Source organism: Mustela lutreola, chromosome 1 (genome assembly GCF_030435805.1).
Source record: "Mustela lutreola isolate mMusLut2 chromosome 1, mMusLut2.pri, whole genome shotgun sequence".
In the NCBI taxonomy this organism is placed as follows: domain Eukaryota; kingdom Metazoa; phylum Chordata; class Mammalia; order Carnivora; family Mustelidae; genus Mustela; species Mustela lutreola.
This window is the reverse complement of record NC_081290.1, coordinates 137,364,660-137,389,123: the sequence shown is the minus strand read 5'-3', so window position 1 is coordinate 137,389,123 and position 24,464 is coordinate 137,364,660. Positions and strand designations below refer to the sequence as shown.

Sequence of the window (24,464 nt, the reverse complement as noted above, 5' to 3'; positions counted from 1 at the left end):
TCCTTTGTAAAATTTCTTTGTAGAGAGAATATTTCTCTTTAAAGCAAAGCTGCACAAATATATAGTAAGTATAGAAAAGCGCGGAGAAGAAAAAAAATTACCTATGATTTCATCATCCTGTGATAACCATAATTATTTGTATTGACACCTAAAGTTTCCACTTTTAAAAATTTCATACAGGGGTGCTTGGGTGGTTCAGTCAGTTAAGCACCTGCCTTTGGATCTGGTCATGATCCCAGGGTCCTGGGATCGAGCCCCAACCATTGGCTTTACTGCTCAGTGGCGAGCCTGCTTCTGCCCTTCCCTGTGCAACTCCTCCTGCTTGTGCTCTCTCTCTGTCAAATAAATAAATAAAATCTTAAAAAAAAAAATTCATACACAACCATAGTTGTTGGGTTCCCAGGAAGCAGAGTCAGAGATTTGAGAGTGGGAAGTTTATTGCGGAGTGTTCATAGTAACATCACCCATCGGAGGTGAAGGAAGCAAGGCTGGGCAGAGAGGGAAGCTGACCTGGAATGAACTTGCAACAGAAGCCTCAGTAATATTTTGAGGAACTGTGGAGCTTAAATGGCTCACAAGGATTCAGCCCAGTGAGACAAGGGGGCCAAGACTTTGCTCTGGTGCGTTGATTGTGTTTTGAATATGGACTTGCTCTAGGAATTGGATGTAACTGCCACTTAGGCAGCTGCCTTTCAGGGAAAGCAGCATTTGCAGAGCGACTGACCTGTGGCCATCTTTACCTAACGCCTCACATATGGGTAGGTGCCTGTGTCCTGAAGAGGAGCTAGCAGCCTCACCAACTACACATGCCCACAAAAATATTGAGCATTTTGAGGATCATAATTCATACTCTTCTTTGAAAGTCTGTAAATCTAAAAATGATTTCTGTGATCTTATGTATTTAAAATTTCAGGCCACAATAGATCCTCCTGTTGTCCTTGTGTAACTTGAATGCATTTTGAGCTTTTATGATCTGTTTTTCTGAAGATTCTGTACAAGTAATGATTATTTCATGTATTCAAAAATCTAATGGGCAACCCAATATAAATTATGAGATCTTTTCTATAAAACGTGAAGGATGTTTTTAGCTACTACCTAATATGTATTTTGGGCCTTCTCAAATTAAGACACAAGTTTTAGGGCTCTATTTTATAGTCCTGATTAAATAGGATTGAAATCCATTATTTTTGATCCAATTTATTACATTATAGTCATTAACTAATTGAGTTCATTTTGTAACCTAAATATGTGACTGTCCAAAGTCTATACTTGAATGGGCTTCAATCTTGGCCGTGAGATTTAAAATATGGTTCTTGGAGCTTGAGCTGGGCAAAGGTAGGGTCAGTCAATGAGATGCAGGGTGTGGACCTATAAGATCTAAATGAGGGCCGAATCATATAAGAGCAGAGAAATATACAAAGAAAAACAATCACAAAAAATACCATCTTCCTTAGTTTTTGGCTTTATTGTGTAAATATTATATGCAAGGTTCTAATAGTAGATACAGTCTGTCATTGTATCAATACATGCAAATTTTGGTACTTCTGCATCTATTTGGAAACTTGGTTACCTTAGGAATGGTGTGAACTGATCTTCTTAGAAACATCCATGAATTCTCATTTTTTAAAGAAGCTGTAAGATTCAACAAGGTGTGAGTTCATTGTTTTCTTCAGGAACTTTTGGGACATCTATAACCAAATTACTAGACAGGACTGTCACTTTGCAGGGTCACAGTCTACTTCAGGGATTCTAGTTTGGTTTTGGGAATTTTGACAGGGATTGGCACAGAAATATGTTTTTTTTTTTTTTTTTTTTTTTTTTTTTTTTTTTACTGTTTTTTAAGGCTAAGTAACAAGGAGTTCAAATTACTTAATAAAATATGGATCTCATCTTAACCCCATTTTGCTATTCTTATCTACAAGTACAAAATATATTTTTCTAGACCCATATCTCTATAGTTTGGCTGTAAACATTCATGATCTGATTCCAGTTATATCAGAGGCAATTATGAAAAGCCATCGGCATAGATTTTCAAAAATATATAATGTAAAATAAAATAAGCCAAACACAAATGACTCTAAGACATATACTTTATTGAGAGAAGCTGTATCAGCAACTTAGTTGCCAAGAGTTTCCAGGAACCTGCAAAGCTACTCACAGATCTTTCAGAGGCTGAGAAAACCAGGGGTTAGCATTAGACTCCAGACTTCGGAAGTTTGCTTCAGCCCCTTGTGGGTGGTAATGAGAGAGCAATGTTTGTTTTAAGGATCAGGATGCTTCTTTGCAAAGGCCCTAAATGGGGCTCACCTCATTTAGCACGCTTATATTTCAAGCATATCCTTGAAGCATAACATGTAATTAGGTGAACTTCAGAATGGAAATAGTGAATTTATGAATGAAAACTTATGTTCATCCTCTTTCTTAATTATTTTACCTCTATACAAGTGACTTATAAAAATTTATTGCCACTTTGGTTTGATGCTTCTTTTTTCTGATTACAAGCAATTAAGACATTAGAGTGCAACCTTCAAATAATTTTAAGGAGATTTAACTTTCAAGTGTTTATGTAGAAATATAAAATTAATGAACTATAGTTGTCTCACACTTTAATTCCCAATAGTTTATTTTCACTTTCTTTGTTAAGTTCACTTACCTTATAAGTAGTAATGGAAGATTTTGCACATCATAAAGTAAAGTATATAAATTTAAATTACATTCTAAATTTTATAACTGTTATGTCTGTTTTGCCTTCAGTATCATTTTTAACAGTCCTGAGTATATTCCCAGAACTGTAGCATTGAAATAAATGAATTTATAAAGTTGGACACAATCCTGCCCTTCAGATAGATTTATGACTTAATTCTACCCTTCTTAATGGTAAATTAGCAGTATGTATGAAAGTCTTTAAAAAATGTGTCTCATGTTCCATCCTAAGGTTCAAGGTTCTAGACTGGATAAATTATCATGGTTGTACATTGAGCTTACCCAAATGTAGCAACCATACCTTAAGGTGGCTTCTGAGGAGTCCCACGCTTGTGTAATCCCCTCCCCTTGAGTACAGGTGGACACTGATGTGCTCCAGCTAATGATATTTGGAAAAGTGGTAGAATGTTACTCCTGTGAGTAGGGTACATTTTGTGGCAACAGTGATAAGTCACTCCTGTGATTACTTTACATCATATGGGACTCCATCTTGGATGACTGTGGGGGAATTTTACCAGCCTTAAGGAATTAAGCCACCAGGTTGTGAGAGGGACTCTGAGCAACACTACAGATCATGCTGACAGCCAGTGAAGAAGCAAAGACTTCAGTCCTACAAGAGCAAGGAACGGAATTCTGCCAGCCACCATGTAAGAGACTGGAAGAGAACTCTGAACTCCAGAAAGGATGCAGCTGGCTGACATTATGATCAGAGCCTTTCGAAAACCTGACATGAGGATCCAACTAAGCTGTGCTCAGATTTATAACATGTGGATACTGTAGGATTATCAAGGGCTTGTTATTTTAACCTGCTAAGTTTGAGGGTAATGTATTATGCAACAATAGATAACTAGTATACCAGAATGTTGATTATAGCAGATGTATATTATAGTATGTTTTTAAGTGATTAAAAAGAGACTGCAAATAGTATGACATAATTTTTTTCTTAGGAAAGGATAGTAGAGCTTAAAAATGATTAGGGTGTGGGGCGCCTGCATGGCTCAGTTGGTTAAGCAGCTGCCTTCGGCTCAGGCCATGGTTCCAGGGTCCTGGGATCGAGCCCCACATCGGGCTTCCTCCTCAGCAGAGAGCCTACTTCTCTCTCTCCCTCTGCCTGCTGCTCTGCTTACTTGTGCTCTCTATCTCTCTGTCAAATAAATAAATAAAATCTTTTAAAAAAATGATTAGGGTGTTATAATGATAGAATATACACTAACTTGGAGAATAGGTTTATGGTCATTTAAAATTCCTTTTAGCCTATATATATATATATATATATATATATATATATATTTAATATTTTACTTATTTATTTAATACAGAGAGAAAGAGAGCACAAGCAGAGGGAGTGGCAGGCAGAGATAGAGGGAGAAGCAGGCTCTCCACTCGGGAGCCCAGTGCGATGTGGGGCTTGATCCCAGGACCCTGGGATCATGACCTGATGGAAGACAGAAGCTTAATGGACTGAACCATCCAGGCGTCTCTAGCTTATAAATATTTTAAACATTTATATAATATTAAGATTGCCATTTGGGTAAGTACTTGGGAATGGGTTTACTGGATCATATGGTAAGTATATTATTAACTATGCAAGAAACTGGCTAACCATTTCCAGAGCAGCTTTGATAAGTTGTGTTTTAATTTTCACCTAGTTCAAGATATTTTTTTTAAATTTCTCTTATGATTTTCTTTCTGAATCATGTGTAAATCGAACATGCACAATTAGACAGATATTATTCATCTTTGAATATTTGGGGATATTTCTATATGTCTTTCTGTTACTGATTTCTAATTTAATTTCTTTATGTTCAGAGAAAATATTTTGTATTATTTCATTTCTCTTAAAGTTATTGAAACATTTTATGGTCTAGGGTATGATATATCTTGGTAAATCTCTTTGCACCAGAACACTAAATGTATCTTGCTATTTTGGGGTAGAATTTTCTAATAAAATGTTAAAGTGACTGGTAATGTTTCAGCCCAGAACAGTCTTTTTATCTGTGTCTCACCCTTGCATGGCAACCCACATCTACCTTTTATTTGTACAGTATCTAAGGTAAAAATAAAGTGTCTTACGTGGCCTTGTCTGGTAAGAGTCATCCGCATCATCTCCATGCAGGAATCAAGGTGCAAATAGATTTCTTGCCCCTATATCAATGGCAAATGAGTTTTTTCTACTGTCAGTTTAAGATAGGTAGGCTGGTTTCTTTCTCCCCTTCCTAAGACATCAGTTCTCAATCTGGCGTCAGGTCAGGGACTGGTTGGAGGGAGTGGAATTCCCAGCCTTTCCTTCAGGCAGGGGCATCTCATGCCTTTGTTCAGAAAGCACAGAACCGTGTTTTACAGTCCCTTCCAGCAGCAGAAAGCTCTTCCCTAGTACAAGCATAGAATATGGAGCATGGGCCAATCATTACGGCAGTCCCCTAGTGGTAGTCAGTCAACAGCTTGCACTCTTGCAGAACCTGGAGCTCACCTGTGCTTCCCCGGGTGTTCTCCCTTCGTCATCAAATTTTGTCAGGCCTTTCATGAGGCATCAGGCGAGGGCTCTCTCGGCACTCCCTCTGTTCCCTCAGTCTCTTTTGTGTGCAGCCAGTGGGGTCCTGGGGAAAGAGTTGGTGAGTGGATATGGAATCATCTTGTTTCTGGGACTCTTATTGGTTCAAAACAATCAGAGGTAGAATTGACAGGGTATCTTGTCTTTCCTTGAAGAGGCTTGTTATTATGGAATGCGGTGCTCCTTGTTGCCTTACAATCTCAGAACTCTCTGATGGATTAAAATGTTTGATTTTACAGATTATATGTCTCATTATTATGATAGTGACAGTGTTCCCTTGTGGATTTCTATATCCTAAGCATTAGTGGAAATTTATTTCATTTGTTGAAGATTGTTTGATATAAGGAATAATGGATTTGCCTCTTTTATTATGGCTGCAGAGTACTGCATCATTTGGATATACCATCAGTTCTTCTTCTTTTTTTTTTTTTAATACCATCAGTTCTGTAATCAGTGAAATGGTACTAGATGTTATAGGTGTTTTTCAGATTTTTCTTTTTTGTTATAAACAATGCTGTGATTAATTGTTTCATGCATTTTTCTAATACTTTTATTTAATGGTAATCTACTATGTACTATTGTATTAATTTTTCATTTAAAAACCTCTTGATTTTGAGCTTCCATATTTTTATATATTATTCTGATCAATAATTTCAGAAGAACGCATCCCCTTTTATCAAATGATAAATCAAATTAAATGGTCATGAGTTTTATATAATGCTGCTTTGTGAACATTACCTGAGTCACTCTGATATATTAATTACATGAATATCACAATACTGTATTCAGAACATTACATTTAATTCCATTATATATTTCTGAGTAGTTTTATAGAGGATTGCTTGAGGGAAAATCACAAATATAAGTAAATGATTATTTTATAAAACAGAAGTCACTCCTTTTTTCTTTAGTGAAAATTATTTTTTTTTAAGATTTTATTTATTTATTTGAGAAAGAGAGAGAGCATGAGAAAACAAAAGTAAGGGGGAGGGGCAGAGAGAGAAAGAGAAGTAGGCTTCCCACTGAGCGAGGATCTCAATGCAGGGCTCCATCCCAGAGATCAGGACCTGAGCAGAAAGCTGACGCTTAACTGACTGAGAGACCCAGGCATCCCAACAAGTTCTTGATTTATTTTCATATCAGCTAAATTTCCTACCTAGCATCACCAGGAGACACAGACAGAGCCTTTTATTAGAATTTAGGGATATTCAGCTACCAGTCTAGTACTGTTTCCTTACCTTTTCCAAACACAATTTCTTTTTTACCAAGAATCCTGTTTGTCTTAAGTAAAAATGAAGTTATCTTTAATTCTTGGAGAATTATCGAAGATTCTGAAAATCCTACATGGATAAATATTTTCATTCCTGTGGGAAGAACTGAGAAAACATTCCTTCCTTGGAAACTTTTTTTTTTTTTTTCCAAGATTTACTTATTTATTTGAGAAAGAGAGAGAGAGCAAGCACACGCAATGGGGGAGGGGGCAGAGGGAGGAGAGAATCTCAAGGGGACTCCCCACTGAGTGCAGAGTCTGATTTGAAGTTCAGTCTCAAGATCCTGACATCATGACCTCAACCTAAATCAAGAGTCTGATGCTTAAATGACTGAGCCATACAGGTGTCCCTTCCTTGGAAACTTTTAAAAACATATTGAAAAAACCCCAGCATCATGGATAGCCAAGTACACATGCTGAACACTTAGGGGATACCCACTTGGTCAAATACCAACCAACTCAAATGTTATAACAGCGGAGTGGAGAAGCAAGCGACTATATAGAAACTTTACTGAACTGTTTATTTGCATGATGAATATTCATTTTTATTGTTTTAAAATGTGAATAGAATATATAGAAATCCTAGAAAACCTTGGAATTACATCAGCAAATAAGCACAGATGTCCTGTCTATACATATCTTGCTTAACTCTGTGCTGGGTTCCAGGTTTTAATACAATTTGTAAATAAAACCTAATACACTTGAAACACTAATATAAAAATAATTTCAAGGAATATATATATATTCATATGTATACAAATTCATATACATATATACATGTATATATGCATATATGTGTATTTATTACTCATATATGTATTTAAATATTTGGGTCACAGAGACTAAGTTTAGGCTGGAATGGAAAGTAGATGATGGACAAGTGAGAGTGAAAAAATGGAATATTTAAGGTGTTAGTTTATGGAAAAAGTGTACAACACATTAGTTTTATGATTAGGAGAGTATCCTGAGGAAAGCACTTAAGAAAGAGCAGTCTGAAAATCAAGATTTGCTGATAAAAAAGGAGCAATAATAAAATGAGGGAGGCCATCTGGCAAATTGTTGTTGGGTAGAAAAAATCCTGGAACATAAAAGTTTCTTTCTAGAAAGAGAGGGCAAAGCTTTGTGCCATTGGGTGTAGAAGGTGAAATAGAAGTTGGAGCATGGTGTCCTGGTAGGGTCACCATCATAACTGAGGTGGCATTTCATGGGTGTTTTAGGAGAATGAGAGTCTCTACATCTCTAAGAACTGCATTTTTTAAAAATCCATATAAAGCTATGGAGTTATAATTTTTACCCTATTTTATAATTGTATATTTTATATCCTACAACTAGAGTACTACCTTGAATGGAGATTTGTTTTAAATATGAACAACTATTAATGAAACATGAAAAATGTAAAGCTAGAATATGTATTTTATACCTAAAACACCATTTTAATTTTTGTATTTATATCTTATTTTTCTTTTGCATTTATGTTTTCATATGAACATGAGTTGTAATATCCAGGTCTAAAATTTACAATTAATGGTTTCATCTGGTTTTTATTTTACTGAATGATGCTTACCTTAAAGAGAAGTTTTACATCTTATGGGAATGTTCTAAATTATTCTTGCATATTTTTCCTTTTTTCTAATATCAATATCATATATTTTTTTAAAGCACTATTGTAAAATAAATCTTAGCACATGGGGAGAGTGTGCGGTGTATGTTACTTTTGAGAATGTACATATGTAATTTGGAAATAGTAAAAAAGCATTTAGCTGTCCTTTTACTCTAATATAGTAGGGTTCGTCAGAGTATGGGTATCTAAATCTGGGAGAAAGGTGAAGGAAAGGAAAGATATAACATCTTCATTTTTTAAAAACTTTTTTAAGATTTTTAAAAATGTATTTATTTGGGAGAAAGAGAGTGAGTAACGGAGAGAGCAGGAGGGGAGGGTGAGGCAGAGGGAGAAACAGATTCTCCGCTGAACAGAGACCCGGATGGATGGATGGATGGATGGATGGATGGGTGGATGGATGGAAGGATGTGGGGCTAGATCCCCAGACTCTGGGATCATGACTTGAGCTGAAGGCAGATGATTAACCCACTGAGTTACCCAGGCACCCCAGGATTTTCATTTTTATTTGAAAAGACATTTTCAAAAGTTTTTTAAAAAGTGAATGGATAAAAACACTATTTTAAAATAATTGATTTATAGGGGCGCCTGGGTGACTTAGTAGGTTAAGCCTCTGCCTTCCACTCAGGTCATGATCTCAAGGTCCTGGGATGGAGCACCACATCGGTCTCTCTGCTCAGCAGGGAGCCTGCTTCCCCCTTTCTCTCTGTCTGCCTCTCTGTCTGCTTGTGATCTCTCTCACTGTGATAGATAACTAAATAAAACTTTGAAAAAAAAATAAAATGATTGATTTACCAAACACCGAACTCAGTATTAGTTAAATGTATTTAGATTTACCCTCAATCAGCACTTAATTTTTTTTCCTGCACTAAGTGTTGTCAGAATCTAAATTCCAATCTGTGTAAAGAGCACTGTTACTAGGGAGGACTGCCCCTTCCATACTACTATTTAAACTGAAATATGGAGAGCTTCAATTTATCCTGGTTTTTCATGTTTTCTGTTATAGATGCAACTTCACCAAATACTGTATTTTTCTAATCAACCCAATTATTTGTAGGAGCAGAAGGCACACAACAGATGGCATTTACACAGGGAATCTTGACTCATGGCCACAGCAGAGTTCTGGATAATTTAGAGTTGGTTCAGTGGTGGAGAAAGAGATGGGGGAGGGAGGAAGGGCAGAGAAAGGGAACATGAATTAAGGGAGAGAGCTGGAGAGAAAGCTGCTGTTGTCAAATGTCTGGGTCTAGGTGAGGCGCTTGCTTCCAGAGCTATGAGTGCTCTTGGAAGGTGGGATAAGAAGGCTAATTCATTTATCAAGTGTCAAGGGTGTTACAGTAAAAAATGAAAGTGTGATATACTTGTCAGCTGAGTATAGCCAGTGTATTAATATTTAATTAAAAGTGTTTTTCACTCCTCCTCCAGCATTTCATGTCCTGATGAAAGTCCAATGCCTTGAGAAAGTTCTTAAGATTGCTGTGCATTTCCAAAAACTTAACATTGCCATGATCCCTGCTGCATTTTGGTCTCTGCTTTCTGCTGAATTCATTTAACATATTTACCCAGAGGTAGAACCCAGACCTTTGATTTCTAAGGCACCACAATGCATAAAGTAAACAAATATCCTCACACAAGGTTGGTGAACATAGCTAACTTGTTGAAAACATGGAGGGTTTGTATAACACAAGTTCAAACAACTTAAAATTGAGTGTCAGACAACCCCGTTTTTAAAAATAATTTCTATTTCCTTTTCTGCCAAACAAGTGTCCAGACTCAACTCTGTCCCTTCAACACCAGATTGCCATGTATTCCATATATAAAGGATGTTAACGGTAGATTTTATTTTTTTCCCTAGAAAAACTAAAATAACTAATTCTCTCAGCCTCCAAATGAAGAAAATTTTCAGGATATTTTTTTCAAATCAGACTGTTCTCTTCCTAAGATGAAATCTGGTGACATCTGTTTTATTTTCCTTTTTTTTTTTTTTTTTAGAATTGTGAACTGTGTTATAATGGTTAAGAGAGTCAGTCAGCCTGGTGTATTATTCTGGTCTCGGTTTAACAAGGCTAGTACTCTTTTGTCAAATCTGTAAAATGGAGATGATAGTAAAATCTTGTTTTATAGGGTGGTTATGAGTCTTACATGAGTTAATTCTGGTAAATTATCTATAGTGGTATGTGGTTCAGTGTGACTGCTCAGTAAAAATGATCTGTTCCTAAATCCTGCATGAATATAATTTTTTCTGGATACAGAGGAATGTCAATTATGATAGGAGGAAATGATACAGAGTGAGTTAGGGATAATCGAAACACGGATAACTGATGTTCAGGCTGTTGGCATTCTGACTGCCCTGAGTTGAAATATGCCACCTAAAACTGAATTGGCTATTTCCAGATAAAGTTTAGTGATATATTCTCATGTCAGACTAAAGGAATAGCTAATGTCTAGATATATTTTCTTTCAAGAAAATAGGCATATGAGTGAAAAGGGATTAATTTCTAAGCCCCTCCAAATTGAAGTCTCTCTTTAAGAGATATGTTCACTGTGCCCATAAAAAGGCTAATTTCTTTCAGTGTATATATATTTAACAAGAACAAATGGGAATTTAGGCAAATTACTTTCATAACCCTTTTGATTTATATCAACCATCTTGGTAACTCATGAACCATTGGGCTGCAAATAAATGATCCTGGTATGATACTCAAAGTTTTTCAATCAGTGTTTTATGAAAAACTCTAATAAAAGTTTTTATGTCTAGATTTTTCTTCTATATCTTTTTTTTTTTTTTAATTGGCCCTGAGGGTAATGTTAGGGTGATTCTGGTTAGCTCTTTTGGCTGAAGACTATTTGCTGGCACTATTCTCATAGTTTTTTAGATAATCTCTTATTTACAGTCTGGTAAATTGCATGCTTCTCATTACATTTTTTAAAGGATATCTTTTATTATTCTGAGAATTCATTTTTTGGGCAAATTATAGTTTTCTATGGCTATTATATGCTAAAATTCTTTGTGGAATGATAAAAAAAACTCTAACATTGACAAATATTACAAGTCTTCTATTTTTTTTTCCTTCTATTTTGTTTTTTTCAGACTCCTTTATCATGATAGTACCTCAGTATCACATTTATTCATATTTTTATAAGAAGATAATTCATTAGGAATTATTGCTAAGCATTATGTTTTTTTTAAAAATATCATTTTTTTCATGCTGAGTGTTTTTGACCTAAATTTTGCCCAGAAGTCATTTCATATTTTCTTACTTGATTGAACTTTTTTCTGACTTATCATAAAGAAATCTCTTTTAAGAAGTTTAAAGGAATATTTTGGAAAGAAGATTATACTGACTTGCTCTTGATGCATAAAAAACTACCTCAAAACTCAGTGGCTTCAAACAATGATCATTTATTCTTCAAATGTCTGTGGCTTAGCTGGGCTGGGCTGAGCTCTGCTGAGCACTTTCTTTAGGCTGTTGTGGCTGGGAGACTCTGTTTGTCACTGTAATTCTGTGGGCTGCTTGGAGTTCCATATACTTTCTTTTATCTTGGACATCCAGAGTAACCAAGGCCAGCTTTAATCATTGGGATGGCCAAGGAACAAAAGGACAACCAGAGACCTGCACAGCCTCATCGATTCTATGCCCAGAACAGGCAAACTATCACTTACACTTTATGCTATTTGTCAAATCAAGTCACATGATAGAGCCTGAAGTTAAGGGATGGGCATCTCCTCTTATCAATAACAAAACCACAGAAAGGATGTGGATACATGAACATGTGGACAATTGAGATCAATGACAATCTACCAAAAAAATTAGTAAGAAAGGAAACAAGAACTTTGTTTTTTGAGCACTTGTCAGGTGTCAGGTGTTTTTTTCATATTTGTAGCTTTTCACAAATCACTTCTGACTTTTCACCAATCACTCTGACACTTCAAATATCCTTGAACATAAGCGTGAAGAGTAGAACTTTTTTTTTCCTTTATTTTCTCTGCAGAGAACTCCTCCTGACATTCTTTTGCTCATACATAAATGTGAGAAGATTGGGTGGGGCTAGGTGGGGATAGTGTTAATTCTGGCTTCACATTATTATGCTTAAATATGCATAATTCCTATTCTGCTGGAAAAGTGGCAGATATTATATATATATATATACATATATATATGTATATATATATATCTGTGGTTGTATTTTGAGGATTAGGAAACTAAGCATGGATTCAAAGTTGATAACTAAGGGAAAAAAGCTAAGGAAGACTATGTGCAGAATAGTCTCTAATAATTTGTTAAAAACATAAAATTTTCTAAAACTTTATGGATTGTAACTGCACAGTAAGTTATTCAGGAAGTCATGAAAGGATAGAATAAATTAAATAGATTAAAAAATTATGAAGGTCTAATTTTTTGCCATTTAGAAATGTTTCTAATAGGTCTTTAATGAGCATCTGACATACATGTTCTGGGGATACCATGGTGGATATAATAAACAGTATCAAGACCTCATGGTACTTGCATTCTAGTGGGGGAAGACATATCAGGCAAAAATGAATTTAACTTGGCTGATGACTGCAGTGAAGAAAAATAAAAGGTGATGTTGACTAGAGGAAGAAGACATGTTGTACTGTATTGTAGCTTCTGAGTATAGCTTAGAAAAAAGGGAGCAAAAGAGCCATCTGTATATTTCATTGAATAGCTTTTTAGTTAGAAGGCAAAAGCAAGTGAAAAATACTCACTTTGAGAGTATGGGAATTTGAGTTATTCCAAGGAGTTCTTGTGGCTGGAATGAAGGAAGCAGAAGAAGGAATTGCAAGAGAAAAAGTAAGAGATATTAAGGATATTAAGATAATAATTAACCTTATAGTCAAGGCAAGCATTTTGGATCACATTTTTTTTTTTTTTTTTTTTTTTTTTGGAGAGATGGGAGGCTTTTGGAAGATTTTATTTTATTTTATTTTATTTTTTTTTTTAAAGATTTTATTTATTTATTTGACAGACAGAGATCACAAGCAGGCAGACAGGCAGGCAGAGAGGAGAGGAGGAAGCAGGCTCCCTGCAGAGCAGAGAGACTGATGCGGGACTCGATCCCAGGACCCTGAGATCATGACCTGAGCCGAAGGCAGCGGCTTAACCCACTGAGCCACCCAGGCACCCCTTTTGGAAGATTTTAAACAGAGCAATCATTTGTATTGTTTGCAGAACAGCCTAAAGAGTAGAAACTTGGAGTCAAGCTAGAAAATCAATTCTACCAATGGTCTTATAGATGGTGTCTTTGTAGTAACAGAGATCATGAGAAATGATCAGACTTGGAATATATTTTGGCGGAGGAGTCACAGGATTTGCTGACAGATTTGATATAAGCTTGGGAAGAAAGGAGCCAGAATGACTTTTTTTTTTTTTTTTTGTCCTGTGCATTTTAAAAAATGGAGGTTGCCTTTTAGAAAAGATGAAGAAATTGCTGCAGGAGCAGGCATCCAGGGAAGGCCAAGTTTTCTATTATGCTTGTTAAGTCTAAGTTTTCTTGTAGACATCCAAATATGTCAGCAGATATTTAGATATAAGTACTCATCTAGAGTAAATGGGACAAATATATAAATTTATATAGTTCATAGTTCATATTTAAAGAAATACACCCATTTGAGGCCACTTTTAGTAGATGAAAATATTATGCATCAGAGCGTGATGGATTGGTCCTCTTCAACGTGATCCAAATTATAGTAAAAATTTAAATGACAGCAGAATAATTTTAAGTTAGACAATTTGTACAGATGGTTGAAAATTTATCTGAAGCACATGCTTTTAAAACCAAAAATATCATCTCTTATATGGATGTGCTCAAAATGTTAGGCTATGTCTTAACTGAATTCAATTTGACATGTATCAAATACCTGGATTGTTGGGCTCATATTTATATTCCTAACTATTTTTTCCTGTAACTATTGAATATTAAAAAAAATCACTAACCAGGTTATTGATCTTTAAAATATAAATGCTGAAATGTCAGGATGCCCCATTATTCTGTGCATGAAAATGAGACCTTGATATATAAACAGCAATATTTCTTTCTTAATAAAACCTACTTACATATTATAGGAACAGAGTCTCAAGGTTCTCTGTATTTTATGCTTTCTCTTCATGGAAAATAATCCTTGAGCCCCTGATTGTGCTTTGATACTAACTCTAGGCTGCTGCTCATACACATATCCCACGGTCCTGTGTGGCCACGACGGCTTTTGCTCTCGTGGGCTTTCCTCCATGTTCAGCCGCTCCTGCCATCTGCAGATACAACCGGGACCTGGAGCAACCTCAGTTCCTCTCCTAGGTCTTCATCGCAGATGCTTAGTTTACTTCGCACCGATGGTTGAAGGATATTCCTTTCTTCTCTGAATAATTTCCACTCAGAAGCATCCTAGCTCAGTGTTTTAGACCCTGAGTGGTTACTGTTTGTTTGTTTGTTTTCTATCTTTTCTTGGCTCTTGTCTCTCTAAGATACCCCTAAGGAAGGGTATATTGACATGAAACAACCATGTTGCAATTTTGCTCAAAGGCCCCATTCAATTGTAACTGGGTCCGACTGGTTAATTACCTCGCTCTGTGTGGGGTGGAGTCACTCCCAGGAAACCCGTCTTCCCTTCCTGTAGTATGTCTTCCTTTGGAGCATTAAGCCCTCTCCCCTCTCTACACCCCATGCCAATTTTATTAGCTATTGGGTGAGTTACTGAATTCTTTCTCTGATATTCCGAGCGTCTTTCCAAGAAATCTTACCAGATTCCATGTAAATCAGTAGATGCAAATAAATTTTAAGAGAAGGTAAAATATGTCTCCTAAATTCTCCTCACAGACATAATGAAAATTCGGTTCTAGCATAGCGAGGACACTCCCCCCCCTTGCATATTGTGAATGAAAAGATCTCGGCAACTACAGTGTACTATCATTCTGATATGCACAGAACAAAGTATGCAATGTCCATTTCTTTCTAAAGTTAAAAGTACATTAAGTGAAATCAATATAGATTATCATGGCTGTTCATTAAATTTTTATATTAAGATTATAAGAAATCCATGCATAATAAATTAGATAAAATAGAACAGTCATGAATGAAAAAAAAGTTATTTGATTATAAAAAATATTTCCTCTGGGAAATCATTTTAGCAACTCAAAGAGGTTTCTGGGACCAAAATTGCTCAGGGACAGAATGGAAAGTAGATTTATATTTGTGTGCCTGCTCTGATAAATTTTTAGAGCCTGCCTCTGATGTTATTTTGAGCATTGCAAACTGGGTACAGGCTCTGCAGCAGAGCTGAGGCGCATTGGCTGTGGTTAGCATGAACATGGGAGACTGGAGGCTCCATCCTATGCATTTTCCACTTTGGCCCGTAGGGGTGAAAATAAGGAAAAGGAATTTCAGTAACAATGAATGGACTTGTAATATCTAATCAGGGTCTATCATCAGCGTAAGTGCTGGGACCCTAGGGTCCTTGTATTCCTTTTTCCAGAACCCAAGGGAGTTTAATAAGCTGTATTTTACAAACAGCAGCAGAATAAATCAGTCATTTAAAAACATCTCACTCATGTAACCCCAAAAGAAGTAACTGAACAATAAGTAACTAGTCTTAAAAATTTTAAATTGTATTTTAATTTTTAAAATCAAGTATCGTTAAATAAGACATAATTTAAAACATATTATAAAGATTAATACTTAAAAACAAAAATCAAGGGATGCCTGGGTGGCTCAGTTGGTTAAGCAGCTGCCTTCGGCTCAGGTGAGGATCCCAGCATCCTGGGATTGAGTCCAACATCGAGCTCCTTGCTCAGCAGGGAGCCTGCTTCTCCCTCTGCCTCTACCTGCCATTCTGTCTGCCTGTGCTCTCTCTCTCCCCATCTCTCTCACTGATAAATAAATAAAATCTTTAAAAAAACAAAAAAACAAAAATTAACTTTATAGAAAATTTTAACTTTTGGAGAATTTTCTATTGGACTGAGGAATGTAACAACTAGTAAAATAACAACCATATGAACCATTCTTTGTTGATTCAAAGAGGGACATATATTATTAATTTGTTCCAATAGCTATTAATATTTAATGTAAGAAAGGATTTGAAACTGAGACTGTCAATGAGATAGATGGGAATGTTTGGTGCCTTGATTTAAAAATTTCAGGGGCACATGGGTGGCTCAGTCAGTTGAGCCTCTGACTCTGATTTCAGTCAGGTCATGATCTCAGAGTCTGGGGGGGGTCTGTACTCAGTAGGGAGTGAGGGGGGGGGTCTCTGCTCAGTGGGGAGTCTGCTGGGGATTCTTTCTCTCCCTCTCCCTCTGCTCCACTCCCCACTTGTTCTCGCTTTCTTTCTCTCTCTCTAAAAATAAATAAATAAATCTTTAAAAAAGAGTAATTTCATTGACAACAATATTTTGAATTTTCCTTTTGACTTCCCCTTCAGTTTTCTCTATCTTGAGGCAATGTTCAATCCATATGAAGACTCTAGATAAATGAAGATTGTTGTTTAAATAGAAGACTATTATTGTATAAATGTCAGAATGGTCAATGTGAATGTTGTGGTGTGAACCCAACTTGTATAACTACAGGTGTTCCCCCTTATAGTCTTTGACAAGAGAATAAGTGTTGGTTCCATCTGAGGGCTGTGAGGGAAGGACCTGTTTTAGTTTTTCCCCTTGGCTTGTAGATGTCTGTCTCCTCATCTGGTCTTCACATGGTCTTCCCTCTGTGTGTGTTTCTTTGCCCAAATTTCCCCTTTTTATGAGGATACCAGTGAGCTTGGTGTGAGGTCCACATTCATGACCTCAATTTAACCTGATCACTTCTGTAAAAATCTCAACTTCAAATAAAGTCACACTGTGTGGTACTGGGGGTTAGGATTTCAACATAGGAATTGGGGGGCACAAATAATTCATAACAATTATTAGGTGCATTTATTTTAATTTTATTTTTTTAGTAATCCCTACACTCATTGTGGGGCTTGAACTCATGACTCTGAGATCAAGAATCACATACTCTTCTGACTGAGTCAGCCAGTCACTCTTTATTGTGTGCACTGGAAAAAAAAATTCCTAGAATGTAAAATCTATGACTATATTCTCAGAAACAGGAAAAAAATTAAGAACTATTTTAACCATAACATTCATTTGACTAAGGTAGTACTTTTAAAGGGCAGCCTGACTGGGAGTTTGCCATGTTGTAAGGGTAAGTACGTGACTTATTGGTTTAATAAGAATTGGGACCATTTATACTACAACTGGGATAGAGTCTCAATTATGGGAAATGACAATTTAATAGTTCTAAAAACTACTCGCTTTTATAATTATAGAGAATTTCCTTAGTGGTTTTGGAAGTTCTTTAAGTCATTCATGTTTTCTCATGAGGTCTGCTTAAGTATGTGGTTACTGTATTATTTTGAGCATCCCCAGGAATTCTGCAGGTGGTAGGCAAAAATCATGTGTAATACACATAGCAAGTGGCAGCTGCATGCTGCTATAGAACAAGCAAACCATATCATATTTACCCCTGGAATCTGGCTTTCATTAGATTTGTCCTGGATCAATGGGGCTTAAAACTTCAAGGAGTCCTTTGAGAATATATGTTACAAAAAAGATTGCTTTCTCACCAGGAAAATGCTGTGTGTGTGTGTATGGGTGTAAACACAAATTTTACAAAAATGTCAAACCAGGTGAAGCTGCTTCAAAGCTTATTTAGGACCCCCCTACCCCCACCCTGGGCTCTACTCTAAGACTCCCTCCCTCCCTTTCTTTCTTTTTCCTTGTGAGGTAGTTTCTGTTGAAGGTCTCTTGTTTGCTTTAGCCTCATCTCCAAATTTGGCCTCTTTATTGCTTTCTAGATCCTCAGTTCAAACCCACAGGCTCTAGGCTCATCTCCTTCGTCTTGGTTCTGTGTCAGCACTCACTACCACATATCTGACCTCACTGGTCCTTGGAAACGTCTCTGAGTGCCACACTTCATAAGCTGCCTCCTCATTATTTTATTGTGGAATATGAGAAATAAGTCATGGTAAATCCCTGCACATTTTGGCAAACTATTGTCTAAATTATCTATTTTCTTTAGGGAACTTACTTGATTTTTTCAAAATTTTAGAGTACAATTTGTAGTGCATTTTTTTTTTAAATTTTATTTATTTATTTGACAGAGAGAGATCACAGTAGGAGAGAGGAAGGGAAGAGATCACAGAGAGAGGAAGGGAAGCAGGCCCCCCGCTGAGCAGAGAGCCCGATGCGGGACTCGATCCCAGGACCCTGAGATCATGACCTGAGCCGAAGGCAGCGGCTTAACCCACTGAGCCACCCAGGCGCCCTGTAGTGCATTTTTAATAAGTATGTTTGTTCAAATTTGGTTCCCTGAAAAATAGACTGTGTTTTTAAAATGCATTTTTTTCTCCTATGTAGGATCACATGTGTCACTATTTTAAGTCCTACACTTTTTTCTTTTTTTTTCCAAGACTTTATTTAAATTCAAGTTATTTCACATATATAATGTTAAGTCCCACACTTTTTATTAACCTTTGAAAAACACATAGAATTACAATTCTGCTATAATGGGAATACCATAATGGACAAATCATGTAAAAATACATCATATGCATATATTGCATCTTATGACTACTTTGAAAAGCAGTATCAAATAATTGTTTTATTTGGATTTGCTGTTTCATTATATTCTTTCCTAAAGAACTGACAAGTAAAATCCTGTTGTATTATTTCCAAAGCTATCAGAAGTGCATCTATGTACTTAAGTGTCAAGAATTGCAAAATATGCAATACTATCTTTGCTCCAGCTCTTCCTTCTGCCTGGACTGTCTGGTTTATCTCCTTTTCCTCTGAGATGAGGCTCCGTCCATGAAGTATTTCCTGAATCACTCAAAGCAATACAGTTCTCTGAATCTTAGTATTTCTGTTTCTGCAATTATCTCATTACATTTTAATCTTTAGGTTTTTTTTCTTTCTTTTTTATCAGCCTCTCTCACTGTACTCAGATATTTGAAGATGGTTAATATTTGTTACCCCAGCATGAAGCACAGTGCCCTTTACTTAGCAGGCCTGTTGAGTTAACAAAAGGAAACTTGTCAGTAGAGAAATATTGGAGCAGGGGATAGTGCACTCTTCATATTATGACAGATGTTTCTTTTTGTCATTGTCACTATAGAAGCGTTTTGAAGGTCGTATGTAGAAATTCAGTAACAGTAGCTAATGAATATCCTTTAGATTCCTAGTGTTGGCTACAAACACTTTTTTTCAGAAGATTTACAAGGTAGTTGGAAATACAGGCTTAAAGTACTAGAAAGAAGTTACAAAATGCAAAGGAACTTAAAAATATGTAAGGCAATATTGTGCAAGCTATTTACATATATATTGAGAAGCTGTAATAACAGTGATTGTATGCACTATAATAGAGCAGAAAATAATGAAAAATAAAAATACAGAGATATTTCAGTTTTTGTACTGCCGTTTCAAATCATCAAATGGAGTGCCACTAATTCATAGATAAACAAAGTGCTTATGGGCATCCATTCACCGTCTTTCATCCTCATGAACGAAAGCAGGAAGCCACAAAAATATAACTAAGGCAAATGAAACATAACATGGATTACAGCCCTGGTTTGCAGATGCCTGGTGCAAATGAATGATAGAGATGGAAAAAAAAACCATGAGATTTACATATGATTCTGTAAATTTGCAGCCTAATTAATGTAAAGAATAAGAAAACAAAGTAAGAGACAAGGATTCATCCTTGTGATCAATTTTGCCAGATTTTTCATATTTACTATATGAAAAATTATTTAAAACAACTTACTCCTGAGAAAGTATGAGCTCTGAAATCTTACCACATTTCCTGAAACCTTTGATGAAATGTCAACCATACTTCTTTCCCAAATGAAATGCTTGCACGGATACACACACACACACATACACACACACATATGTGCATACAGAGATATGTGTGTATATCTAGATATATCCATATACATCCATATATATTATTTTAAAGCTTTTATTATACTATAACAAATTTATTAAAAAATTATGTACCTGCCTCTAATTTGGGTAAATTATTTATTAACTGATTTAACCAATTCAAACACACTGGGAGAAATTAGTTTGAAATTACCTTGTGCGTTTAGGAAATACACTTTATTTATAGCTGTCTATGGTGATTTGAGCTATAAGAAAGGAAGATATAATTATCAGGGGTCCTCTTTCAAAAGATATGAATGGTTAGTTGTCAGTTTAAGTAAACATCAGCTTGAGCAGCTTCTGCTGTTACTGAAGATGCATGATTTTGGGAAGTGGATGTCTCTTAATTGGGTTAATATTACCCTGAAAAATGATACTTGCTAATCACTTGCAAATTGAGAAACTAAAATTCAATAAAGTCTCTGTCTGAATAAGGACAGATATTAAATCAATGAAGTTGGTAACAATTGCTCAGGGAGAAAATTCTGATTATACACTTTGGTTACAACTAAGGATAAGGAGCATTGCCTTTGTAAACACAATGCGTGTTGTACACCTGTCTTGCTCTCACTGTCAATCTCCGAGTGTCTTTCCCACTGACCACTATTTTAGGGATTCCAGACTGGCCTTCACAAAGAGCCCTACCTGGAAGTTTGCCACAGACAGCGGACTTGCTGTACTCCCCGTTACCTTTTCTTCTTTCTTCCCTAAGTCCATTTAAGTTCACACTGCTCCATACATTCTTAGGTCTATCCAAGATCTCTGTAGTGCCCATCCTGTCCCCTCAGTTTTCTTCTGTTGCTTTTTAAGTTGTTAATTTTTAAAAAAAAGATTTTTATTTATTTATTTGACAGGCAGAGATTACAAGTAGGCAGAGAGGCAGGCAGAGAGAGGGGGGGAAGCAAGCTCCCTGCTGAGCAGAGAGCCCGACGTCGGACTCGATCCCAGGACCCTAGGATCATGACCTGAGCTGAAGGCAGAGGCTTTAACCCACTGAGCCACCCAGGCGCCCCTTAAGTTATTAATTTTTAAATTAACTTTAAAATTTTTCTTTTGGATCTATTTATCCCTTTCTCATTCCATATTTGTGAGAATAGAAATAAATGAGCTCAGGGCGCCTGGGTGGCTCAGGTGGTTAAGCGCCTGCCTTACGCTCTTGTCATGATCCCTGGGTCCTGGGATGGAGGGAGCCCTGTATCTGGGCTCCCATCTCAGTAGGGAGACTGTTTCTTCCTCTCCCTCTGCCCCTCCCCACTACTTGTGTTCTCTCTCTCTATCAGATAAATTTAAAAATCTTAAAAAGAAAAAAAGAAGTGAGTGAGCTCATGGAACGATACCTAATAACACAGAAATACTTTCATATTAAGGAGAAATAATGCCATAGATAGAATGTCTAAAACTAGTGTAATGAATTTTCAAAACATTTGTAAATTCTTAGGGTCTGCTTTTGGATGGTCTACTATGCCTCTTCATTTTCCTCTGATTATGCCTATATTTTTTTCTCAAGCACTCAAACATTTCCTAGAAAATATGAACTTTCGTTATTTGGATAATGACCACATTATACTATTATCTGTTGTATTATAAGTATTAATATTTCAGCTAAATTAAAGACCCGATTAAGCTGTTGATGATAAGCTCAAATAAAGACCTGATTAAACCATTGATGATGGACCTAAACACATTTTATACAGTTTTTTTTTTCCATTGGAAAATCTTCAGACAGAACTTCAAAAAAGTCTTTTGGAAGCCAACATCTTTCTTATTTGGAGACTTCTGTATTATCTTCTTTTTTTTTTTTAAGATTTTATTTATTTATTTGACAGAGAAAGAGCTCAAGTAGGCAGAGAGGCAGGCAGAGGGAGAGGGAAAAGCAGTTTCCCCCTTGAGCAGGGAGCCTGATGTGGGGCTCCATCCCAAGACCCTGGGATCATGACCTGAGCCCAAGGCAACTGCTTAACCAACTGAACCACCCAAGTGCCCAACTTCTGTATTATCTTAAGCTGTTATTGATGAATAGGGTACTTCATGCTGTTTAATGGATGTAGTTTTTAAAATTTTATAATTTCACTTTTTATCAACCTATTCATATTGTACATATTTTTTAAATTTATAACTGGGCATTAAGAAGAATCCTATTTATTGATTAAATAAATCTATTATTCTCAATCACTTGTTACTGGAATAAATGTTACCTGTCTACATCCTTTCCTTCACTGAATTATTCAAATTAAATAAAAAGATCTTGTTTTTCATTAGACTCAATTTAGTCCTATTGTACCTTCTCAATATACAGATCCTCTGTCATAGAAAACGGGGTTTCATATTTCTTAGCCTGGACTCTTACACAAAAAATATGCTATTATTTTTTACTCTCCTCCTCATAATAGTGGGAAATACCTTATCCTCTAAGTTGAAGATTTATTGTAATTTTCCAAAACTATTTTAACAGGTAGATGAAGTTTGACTGAAGGTAATTATATTGAATTGCAATGCACTCACAGAAATAAGTCCCTGCTTTCAAATCATATGTAATAATTAGGAATTGCCCATGGCAGCTGGTAAAGGAGGAATATTGCTAAAAATCACTTCCTATTCTCACTATAAAACTCAGCTTTCATAATGACAAAGGGACAACTCCCTGGATCCCCACTCAATTCAAAATCATTTATTACAAATTCAAGTTCAATACTGTGAATGTGCTTTTTGTATACCTATTTATCAAATTTTTGATGATCCATTTTATTTCTTCATAATCTAACTGTATCATTTTTAATCAAGAAGGATATAGAAATAAGGTACTAAATACTAAAATGGAATTTGGAGGGAAAAAAATATACAAAATGTAATTTAGGAGTTTAGGCTGGCCCAGCAAGAATTAAATAAAATTAGATGTCATGTGAGGGCAATTTGCTTTGGGAGTATTCTGTAAACTTATGAAAATATACAGGAATTTGATTTTTTTGTCTTTCTTCTTTGAACATATATAGGACACAGAACTCCATTTTAAGTATAATTCATTATGAAAAAAGCTGTTTTTATGATTAAAATCTTTGGGAAATACTCAGAATAGACCTGCATTATACTTTATTCCACTATGGAACCATGGTACAAAAAGACTGGAGTATTTTCAAACCACTGCCACTTTCAAAATCCCATGCATGTATTTTTAACAGTTTTCAAAAGAAATATGTAAACTGCTATTCTCCTACTGAGGAATGAAATTAATGATTGGTGGGCTGCATTTCAACAGACCATTTACCTTCCATTGTCATAAATATTAGCTATCTGACAAGACACTATTAACTAGTCCCCAGGAAACTAATTGCTGAAAAGGCTTACAGGTGATTTTTAAAACTAGAGCTATAAAAATGCAGAAATTCTGACAGTAAGAACACATGAACTCTTGAGAGCTTTGCAAGAAAAATCAACATTTTCCTGCTCCTGAGAGATGGATCATAGTACCAGTGTCATTGACAGATCAGTTTACCTTTTAGTGCAGTACAAAGAGAGATGGTTGTAGGCTGTCAAACATTTCAGCAAGCAAGAAAAATGGTAGAGCCTTGTGGTAAGGTTGAAAAGAATTGTGCCCGTTGGATTCTGTGGAACACTCAGTTATGTTTTAATTTCTTAGAATTTAGCAGACATTGATTTCTCAATTTAAAAGACATTTATTTTGAGATGTTTTATTTTTGTCTGGAGAATATTGAAATAGTGCAAATATTTTCAGTTCTCTACAAGATTAAAGAAAATAGCCATTTTGGGTTCTGTTAAAAAGTTTGATAACAGTAACATTGTTCCCCTCATTTTTTTTTTTTTTTTTTTTCCCGCAGAATGACCATGTGAGTTATGAGTTACTTGGTTTTCTTTGGTTGTCTGTGTTGAATAATAATCTGCCTTTTCTCTTAGAATGTGTTGCATTCTCAGTAAGATGTTATGTAAAGCATATGAGTTTTCATAAATCAGTTACCAGAATTCATTGGTTTTACTCTTCTCTTTCATTGGTTTTGTTAATGATGCCAATTATTGGATAAAAAAAAAAACTACAGAAAATTTAGCCCTCCTCCAGGGCCCTCAATCTTGAAACTTTATGAATGGTGATTTTCTTATTCTCAAATAGATCCTTTTCTAAAGGAATGCACATGCATCTTCTCAATTATATTTCTATCCATCAACATTTGGATTTTTCTTGATCTCTGATAATTCCCACTTGTATGCATGCAGTATTTTTGCAGTCTAATGTGCAGTATTTTTGGATCTATATTTTGCTGTGCTTAATATGTGTTCATGTTATTACATTTTCTCATATTTAATATGATAAGGATTACCTAAAATTAAGATCTATAA

General features: G+C 35.7%; 1 protein-coding gene and 1 long non-coding RNA gene across 3 annotated transcripts in view; one reads left to right on the top strand and one right to left on the bottom strand.

The window, feature by feature from the left end:
- SPOCK3 (SPARC (osteonectin), cwcv and kazal like domains proteoglycan 3) overlaps positions 1-24,464 on the top strand; it is a 489,739-nt gene that overhangs the window by 35,868 nt on the left and 429,407 nt on the right. The window lies entirely within an intron of this gene.
- LOC131832138 (uncharacterized) overlaps positions 4,776-24,464 on the bottom strand; it is a 70,206-nt gene continuing 50,517 nt past the window's right edge. Inside the window, exons 3-4 of the long non-coding RNA XR_009353933.1 lie at positions 5,174-5,300; positions 4,776-4,848 (exon numbers count right to left, since the gene is read on the bottom strand). This is a non-coding gene — a long non-coding RNA (uncharacterized LOC131832138). The remainder of the gene's footprint in view (positions 4,849-5,173; positions 5,301-24,464) is intronic.